General features: G+C 34.8%; 1 long non-coding RNA gene across 1 annotated transcript; it reads left to right on the top strand.

The window, feature by feature from the left end:
* The first annotated feature begins 1114 nt into the window (after positions 1-1114).
* On the top strand, positions 1115-2826 carry LOC150032601 (uncharacterized). Its single transcript, XR_016524776.1, has 2 exons — positions 1115-1853; positions 2579-2826. It is a non-coding gene; the product is annotated as an uncharacterized LOC150032601 (long non-coding RNA).
* The last annotated feature ends 7041 nt before the right edge of the window (positions 2827-9867 follow it).

The following is a 9867-nucleotide window of genomic DNA, read 5'->3' as shown; positions in this document are numbered from 1 at the left end:
AACTTAGTTCATGCTTATTCATCCTCCTTAAAATATTTCATAAAATTCTAGATCATGCACATTGACATAACATGCCTCAAGCAGAATTATCATTATGCTCATATATTCTCTCTAAAATTATCCTAATGTTATCGCTTGACACAAATGCGGTTCTAATAATAAGATTATTTACTTTGGAATTAAGTCCAAATAGCTAGCAATTTAACTTCGCAAAATCTTGAATCCTAAATAAATCCAAAAACATAAATCAAAATTAAATTCAATATTTAGGGTACAATTGGAATCACAACTTAACCCAAATATCTCCAAACAACTTACCAACATGTGATTTTATCCAAAATCACTTTGAAGCTTCAAAACCAACGCGATCCAAGAACTATATCACCAAAATCAACTTTTAACTCTAATGGACAACAACTTTATACCTTCTAATCCAATCTTAAAAAATCACAATTAAAACAGAAGTTAATTTGACACTTAAAGGGTATCCAAAATTTTTTAACAAAGACCCCAAACTTTACAAAAAAGATGCAAAACAATTTTAATCTTGTCAGAAAGCACCTTAAAAGTTTGTATACCTCAATTTCAACAACAAAATAATATGGGTAAACCAAGACTTAAACCAAAATTTGATGAGTATTTAAGAGCATCCAAGAAAACTCATAAACATCAAATAACTTACTCAAAATATCAATCCTGGTGACAATGGCGCTAGCGCCAGTGACAACCATAGATGGGCGGCGGGCATTTCTATCGAAGGATGCAAATTGTTTAGGTTAGCGACTGATAATGTAACATCCCACACCTTTTTTTTTATTATTTATTAATGATGTAATGTTTCTTTTTTCAGTAATTGTCCTTAGTTGAAGGCCATGTTTGAAATTTTTGAATTTAAAGTTTAAGCGTGAGGATTTAAGTGTTGACATGGAAATTATTCAAATTATTCAATTTTTCAAACTCAATTTGGAAATTTATGGCAAAGTGGATTAAGGAAAGGATTTAATTGAGTTATACTATTTTCCTTTTTTTTTTTTTTTTTTTATTATTATTAGTTTTTTTTTAAAATAAAGAGGACCCCCCCACGCCTTCTCCCCCATGCGAGCCCCTTCCGTTTTCTGCTTCCAACGCCGCCTCACTGCCCTTTTTCTCAGCCGTCCAATCACCGTCGTTCGTGGGTTCCAGCCGGTTAGACAGGCCGCCAGTCGCCCAGCTCTCCAGCCGCTCCTTCCTTGCCGTTTGCACAGTCGTCCGACTGCCGTGCCTCCCTCACTCCCGCACGAGCCACCGGATCTGTGCGTCGCCGCCGCTCCCACTTTGACCTGCCCACCGTGCTGATTTCGCCCAGGTCCGAGCCTAGCCACCGGACCTGCGCGTCCGCCGTCGCTGCCGCTCCAGTCTCCAGCTGCAACGCCTCCTAGCCCTCCGTTCTCCGTCCGCTACTGCCGTCATCTTTGGGTTCACCGGATCTGGGAGTTTTAGATTTGAATCGAGGAAGCTGTTGGAGGGACTGTCCAGCGGGTTCGAGATCGTTCAACAAGAGTTTTGGTAAAAGTTATAGTCCTTATTGTTGGTTGTGGGCATGCTTTGATCACTGAATTAAGTTTGACTTAACCTTTGTATCTCTAAGATTCTGAGTTTTCGTCCATTGGGAGTTAAAATCTGTTGGAAGGAGTTTTGGAGTGGTTGTTAATCGAGTTCCTTGGGTAAGCTTTTGGGTATTATGGTTTTGACTCTGAGATGTCGCAATTATTTTTGGACTGAACCTTAATGGTTGTATTTGTATGTTAGAGTTGTTTCTTCAAACTGCGGTCATCGTTTGGTTGTCTGAGTTTATCTGTGGATTTTCGATTAAGGTAAGTAATCTTACTACTGGAACTGCCCACGGGCCAAACTTTAGTTATATGCTAGCATGATGAGTGTATGTTATGGTAAATGTTAGCATGTTGAATGATAGTATGATCTAAACCAGAGTATATTCTGGCACGAGACCTGAATTGTTTAAATATACACATAGATACTTGAATGTTAGTATGGGGTGGTATGTGTTTCCATATGATTGTATCTGATCTGATAATGTTGAGGCATACATGAATGTTGTAGAACTACGATGTTAATGCATACTTGAATGTTGTAAAACATGTTGTTGAGGTATATGTGTATGTGGTAGAGCCATGGTATCAAGGATTATATGTATGTCATAGATTCATACGGTGTTGATTTTTGAATGTTGAGACTTTGTGAATGTCCTCACTGATTAGTTAGATGCTTACCAGTTTGTGTTTCCTTTGAGATTCACCAGTTTTGTGTTTCCTTCGGGATTCACCAGTTTTGTGTTTCCTTCGGAATTCACAAGTTTGTGTCTCCTTCGGGATTCACCAGTTTCTGTTTCCAACGGGATTCACCAGAGGTAGTGGGCATACTTAACTACAGTAGGATAGGACTTAGTCTTTTACCTGTTTCATGTGTGTTTATGTGCCATAGGTGGGTATCTAGAGGACATAGATGCCTAGCCTGTCCTCAGTGGTGGGGTTGCTTACTGAGTATTTCATACTTATTCTTTCTTATGTTGACGTTTCAGGTAAAGGTAAAGATGTAGTGGCGATGGCGCAGCGGAATTCGTGATCGTGTCACTAGGACTAGTTTTTCTTGCTTCCGCATCATGAAATTTAGAGTTATTTTCATGTTCTCTTAACTTTTAGTTTTGATGTTTAAAATTTACATTAAGAATCGTTTTTCAAACTCATTTACTATCCTTTATGATTTATGGGTACCCTATTATTGTTTTAACAATTGCACCTAATAAATGGCTTTTGAACTTCTCTTGTCTATTTAGCATTTATTTCAGCATTATTGAGCGTCGTTTCAAATCCTATGCATGTATTTATTTTAGTAACGACCTAACCTAAGTCCTAGGGGGTCGGGTCGTTACAGATAGTGGGGAGAATGGGGGTTTTCAGTTTATAGATTCTAATTAGTCGTGATTACGGAAAAACCAGAAGTCCAAACAACGATCCAACCATTCAAAATGAGACCCTATATATCTGAATAGACTGACCAAATTTCAGAACAATCGACCGATTCAAACTCCGACAATCGATAATTTTGTGGAGGTTATTGTTGAAAAATCGAACTACTGTCTTTCTCTCTGATTTTTTCCTTCTTTTCGCTCTCCTTTAATTTTAAATATCCCAATTCTTTCATTCTTTTTCAAAATTTAAAAAGATAAATTAAATATTTTATCACAATATCTCTAAATCTCCAAAGATTCTATCAAATTAATAAATCAATTAACTCCTCAAATTACCTTAATTTAGCTCCAAAAACCAAAATTAAAGGACATAAAATCCATCAATTTGATAAAAATTAAATCTTTTCAAATATTTAAATCAATTTAAAACCACATAAAATTAATTATCTCCTCAATTATTTTAAGTTGACTGCAAAATAGAAAAAAAAAACTAAAGGAAATTAAAGCCCAACAATTTAAGATAATTAACCTCAATTTATCCGAAACTCAAGATCTTACAAGGGAGAAAAGCCCATAGCACCTAAAGGTGTTACAAAGGAGATTGGCTATTGGCAATTGGGAACTAAAAAGGATAAACTATAATGTTTAAAGGGTTACTTATTTCTGCACCACAAAAAGGTAGTATAAAGTGATATCCATTAAAGAAAGATCAAAGTTTATTTAATGAAACTTGAATAACATATGGTAGACATATAGGTGGACCATGTTTAAGTAATAACCTAAATGGTCTGTAGTATATGGATAAGGTTGGGTGCCTTATCCTGGTGACACTATGGATATGACCTACTTTATAGTTATTACAAGAGTTGTAAAGTATTACAAATGTTTGATCAATCATTCATGTCGAGACATGCGAGTGGTCGAATCTCATACAAAGTGTTTATATAAGACTTTGATTGCGAAATGATTAATCTCTCTTTATAACACCGTTGTCTGAAGAGATTGACATTTCTAAGGATAACAATAGGTACCTTGACCTCAATCCTGATTGATTTACAAACCCCAATCTATGAGGGTTGTCTTTTGATTTGTATGAACGAGAGTGACTCGACTCACCGATATGCCTACCACTATGGGTGTTTGTCTGAGTAGGGAGCTGGGAGCATAACTATACAAAATGGAATTTACTCTTTCCCGTCTTTAGGATAAGTAGACGAATTGCTCCCTTAAGAGTCGATTTCAGGTCTTGAACATTGAGACCTCACTTTCTCACTGGTCTGAGAAGGATTAATTTATAGTTGGAATAGAAACTATTCGTTCATTAGAGGGATCAATAACACTTAAGGAGTTAGATGTAACTAAAGGGGTAAAACGATAGTTTGATTAAGCTATAGTTATAAGCAATTTATGAAGGGTCAACTTATTGTTGATTGGTTATATCCATGGACACAGTAATAGAGCAGTTATCGGTCTTTAATGGAGTGATTGACGATTAATGAATGTTGATTAATTTAATTAGAAAATTCAATTAATTAATCTTGTATCAAGATTCATATTAAAATTACAGATTATAATTAATATGAATGAGATTCATATTAAAACTATAGGTTATATGAAAGGATGTTATTTGAATATATTTTAAATTAAATTAAATATATGATAATTAATTCCTATCTATTTATTTAATTATATAGTAAATTTTAATTTAATATATAAATTATTTAAATTCAATTCTCTCTTTCTGTTGGATTTATTGTCCTAAATCTCGTAGATCTTGTAGTTTGTAATTTGTACATACAATATTTATTTAATAAAATAAGAGGTATTTTATTTGACATTTAGATAGCATTAACTCAATCCAATAAATTAAGATCCAATGTTGTTTAATGTAACTTGAACAGTGTGTGATAGACATACAAATGGATCATGTTCAAGTAATAACATAAAATGTCTACAATATATGGTTTAAGGTTGGGTGCCTTCTTCTGGTGACATTACGGATACAACTCACTTTTTAACTGTTACACGAGTTGTAAGTGTTATAGACGATATGATCCATTTTGTTCATGTGGAGACATATGAGTGGTGGTATCCTATATAAAGAGTTTATATAAGATCAGACCACAGATAACTTTTCACTAGGATAACCATAGATAACTTGACCTTAATCCTGAATGAGTTGAGAACTCTTATCTATGAGGGCAATCATTTTATTTATATGGGTGAGAGTGGCATGTTTCGTCGACTCAATATGCCTACCATTTTACGGATTTGTCCAAGTAGGGAGTTGGGAACACAACTACACAAGATGAAAGTCATTCATTCTCGTAGACAGGGAAAGTAGATAAACTGCTCCTTTAGTAGCTGATTTTTGGTCTTGAACAATGGGGCATCACCTTCTCATTAGCCTGAGAAGGGTTAGTTTAAAGCTAGTCTATAAATTGTTTGTTTATTAGAGAAATTAGTGGCATTTAAGAAGTTAGATGTAACTCCCAGGATAAAACGGTAATTTTAACCCAACTATTGTTACAAACAATTTGTGAAGGGTCAACTCACTGTCGATTGGTTATATCCAGTGGACACAGAAATATATCTAAAGTGTGAAAAGTGCAGCTGGCGGTCTTTAGTGGAGTGACCGGTAGTTAATAATATTGATTAATTTAATTAAAGAGTTTAGTTGATTAATCTCGTATCATTGAAGCTTCTAATCTGTAGGTCCATAAGGTTCACTTGTTAGCTCACTAAGAATAAAAATAAGGGACAATTGTTTTTGGAATAATTTGAATTGTTCAAATTATTTATGAGAATTTAAGCAATTAATTATCTTAATATGATTAATATAATGTGCAATGTATATTGATACATTATAATATATTCAATTATAAATATGATTTATAATTAAAACTATATAATACGTGAAAGAAAAATATTTGAATGAGATTCAAATATTATTTGTATAAAAACTATATGTTAAAATTTAATGTGAATTTGATTCATATTAAAACTATAGGTTATAAGAGATAGTTGCATTATAATATGATTTTAATGCATATTAAATGGTTTGTTGATTAAATAAATAACCATATAATATACATATTATATTATTATTAATTTAATTATATAATAACTCCCATGACAAGGGAGTTAGGTTGGCAGATCGTGAGAAGGAGTTACTGTAACTCCGACTCCTTCCATTTACTCTTATCTATAGTTTTTGAAAAATCACAAGTTCGCAAGTTTTGCAAGAAAAACTCATAGAGCTCTCTCTTGCTTTTTTTCTGAAAATTTTTCCTCGACTGAAAACCCTTTGGGAGCCCACATGTCCAATTCCTTGTTTCCAGAGAATAACAAGGTTATTGCTTGATGGTGTCCAATTTTGGAGGAAGTGTTCCTGTGTTTCTACAAAAGATGTGTTTGTAATCTCAGAGGAGAATTTCGTGAAGAATAATTATTCGTCAAGGGTAAAAATTACACTTCTCTAAATTTTCCATATAAAGCATGCTTAGATGTAAGAATATATCAGTATGCAGCGAAAATAACAAGGATCATTAAGCATTCTAATTCATCAATTTTGGTTATATATGAAGCATGCTCATACAATAATAAGAGGGTTTTAGGTAATACTTTTGAAGAACACCTTGAATCACGATTCTCAACTACAGATCTTCTCCAAATCTTGTTGTGAACCACCTTAAGATCTTCCCTACTATTCTCTTAGAGCTTTAGATTGAGTTGTGGGGTTCAAAATAAGCTTAAATGAAGGGAATTTGGAGAAGAACTCACTGCTGCACCCATTTGAAGAACATCTTCTTCAACTTGAATTTTTCAGTAAAAACTCAATTGATGCATCCCTCAATTCCACTTCCATCTTTTCTATTTATTGTAGGACGTTCATGCAAAGAAGAAGGCTACATGAGGTGTAGCTCATGCTTGGAAGATTAAATCAAGAAATGGTGGGAAAATGAGTGAGCTACTTGGTTGATGTAAGTGGAGAAATCCTATTTCCAAATTTGTGTTTTTTTATTTTCTAATTTACAAATTGATTTTCCAAAATCAATTTGATTTCAAAATTTGAAAAAACTTTATTAATTTTATAAAATTAATTTCATAAATTAATAATAAATAATTAATTAAATAATTTAATATCAAATATTAAATTAATTTTACAAAAATTCCACCTTCATGAATTTAATATTTAAATCATATTTAAATATTAATTAATTCTCCAATTTCATTTAATTCCAAAATTAAATGCGTAATTATATCTCATATAATTACTAATTCTCCTAGCTCTAATTTGAACATTTCAAATTAACTTATCACACTACTCTAAAACTAATCCATTTACGAGCTAGTAGAGGACCTTGTGGACCTACAGATCATGGGCTCCAACGATCTGAGATTAATTGGCTAAACTCTTTACACCGAATTAACCCTCTTTCGTGTTAACTAATTGGTCACTCCACTAAAGCTCATAGTTGCACTCTCGTCACTGTAGATATATTGTATCTACTCGATATAACCATAATTAGTAAGTCAACCATTCATAGGTTGTTCCTGGTTAAATGTCTGTTTTACCCCCGAGATTACCTCTTGTTCTTTAAATCTCACTGATCCTCTAATGAACAATTGATTTGTGATCCAATCAAATAACCGAGTCCCTCTTGGGCTAATGAGAGGGTTGGACCCCTTGTTCAAGACTCAGAGTTAGCACTTAAGGGAACAACCTTTCTACTATCCCTGAAAACGGGTAGGAGTGAATTCCATCTTGCACCCTATGTCTCCAACTATCTACCTAGTCTTACCCCTGAAATGGAGGTTTATTGAACCGACGCTGTTGAGCCAACCTTCACCTATGAAAATCTAAGGATAATATCGAATAAACAGGAGTTCATAGTTAGCTCAGGATTAAGGTCAAGTTACTTAGGTCATCGCTTTGAAATAGTCAGTCTTAAACAGTAAACAATGTTATAAAGTAAGAGTGATTGATTTTGTGGTCCGATTTTGTACAAACCCATTGCACAGGACGCCCTCATTTCTCATATCATAACTAAAGGAAATCGGATTTGAGATTTTCATGAGCAATGGAACAAGACTATTCCAAATTACAATCATGAATAAACAATGCATTTACAATCGACTTAGTAAGCGGTTATACAATTCAAATGCAGAAATTACAGCATGAACAATACAAATGCATAAAGAGCAAACTGTACGAACAATAGCAGAAGCATCTCAACTCTCTGTTGCGCGACTGCTCGAACAATAGTGACCACGAACGCTCGATCTACACGACCGCAACACCACAACGAACACAGCAAGAACACTTCGCCTCATCCTCAACGATCTCCTCGGCCACGAACTCCTCCATAACAGCGGAACTCCTCTACAGCACCACGAACGGCCTCCAAAAAACTTTGACGGTGTCGAGTTGAGTCTGACACCACCAATAAGGAGACCTTGGTATTCTCAGTGTGAGAATCCAGAGGGTGGGCTCTGTTCGGACTTGGTATGAGGCAGATGAAGGAGGAAACACCGATTGTGTACACGACTGGGCAAGTGGGAGATGGCAGAGACCTATCATATAAGTCGATACCCAATCGTTTAGATAAAGCTAAGCGATCGTCTAGCAAAAGCTATGCGATTGTTTAGTTCATTGTTTAGCTCGGTCTCTCGCCTACAGACACTACAAGATCGTTTACTTAGGACAAGCGATCATCTAGCAAAACTATGTGATCGTTTAGTAAATATTGCACGATCGTTTAGCTCGCCCAGCCGTCATTTAGTAAATCCGAATTTACTTGACGACTTCATCAGTTTCTTTTGCGCGAGAGAGAAAACTCAAAGAAAACTTTTTAGCGTTTTTAAAACTTCTTTTTAAAATAGGAAACCATTTTCCTTTTAAACTCACGTTTACCATGATTCAATAACCGTCCACTACTTCGGTTATTTAAAAGAAAAAGGAATTAATATCCAATAATTAATATTATTATAAACATAAATGATAATCAACTTATCATACTATATTTATAACCTATAGTTTTAATATTTCATCTCATGAAACATATAAACCATAGTTCTTTTTCTATTCCATGGTACTTAATGTAAATCTCATTTACATCAATCTTCTACTAGATGTATCTCATACATCAAATCGATTATATCATATATAATCAAAATACCTCTTGTCAATTTGAACATTTCAAATCAACACCAAGAATTAATCCTCAACTGAATCCATTGAGCTACCAAGGAGACCTCATAGACTTGTAGCTCGAAGCTCCAACAGTATGTGAATAACTGACTAAACTCTTTAGTCACGGGATCCACCATCCGTTAACTGCCAGGCACTCAACTAAAGACCGACAGCTGAACTCTCCTTACCACAGATATATTATGTATCCATCTTAACCAATCAACAGTGCGACAACTCTTCACAGATCACTCGTAAGTACAGTTGGGCCAATAATCGTTATGCCCCTATAGTTACATCTATCTCCTTAAGTACCACTGATCTCTCTAATGAACATAAGTCATAGTCCTACTATGACTGAGTCTTCTCTTCCAAAGAGAAGCTGTGGCCACTATGTTCAAGCCCCAGAATCAACCCTTAAGGGAGCAATCTCTCTACTTATCCTTGCTTCGGGAAAAAGGGTGAATTCCATATTGTGGATTGAGTTTCTAGCTCCCAGATCAGACAAGTCCTCAAAAAGATAGGCATGATGAGTTGACAATCTGGCCACTCTCACCTATACTAATCAAAGAGCTGCCCTCAAAGGCAGGAGTTCCCAGAACACCCAGGATTGAGGTCGTGTCACCTATGGTCGTTTAGGTGAAATGTAAGCCTCTAGTATCAACGGTGTTATATACAGAGTCTAATCATCTCGTGGTCCAAGTAT

Source organism: Benincasa hispida, chromosome 11, assembly GCF_027475165.1.
Source record: "Benincasa hispida cultivar pf3 chromosome 11, pf3_genome.v1.1, whole genome shotgun sequence".
Classification (NCBI taxonomy): Eukaryota; Viridiplantae; Streptophyta; class Magnoliopsida; order Cucurbitales; family Cucurbitaceae; genus Benincasa; species Benincasa hispida.
Note: the sequence above shows the minus strand (reverse complement) of the source record. Positions and strands in the feature narration are given on the sequence as shown.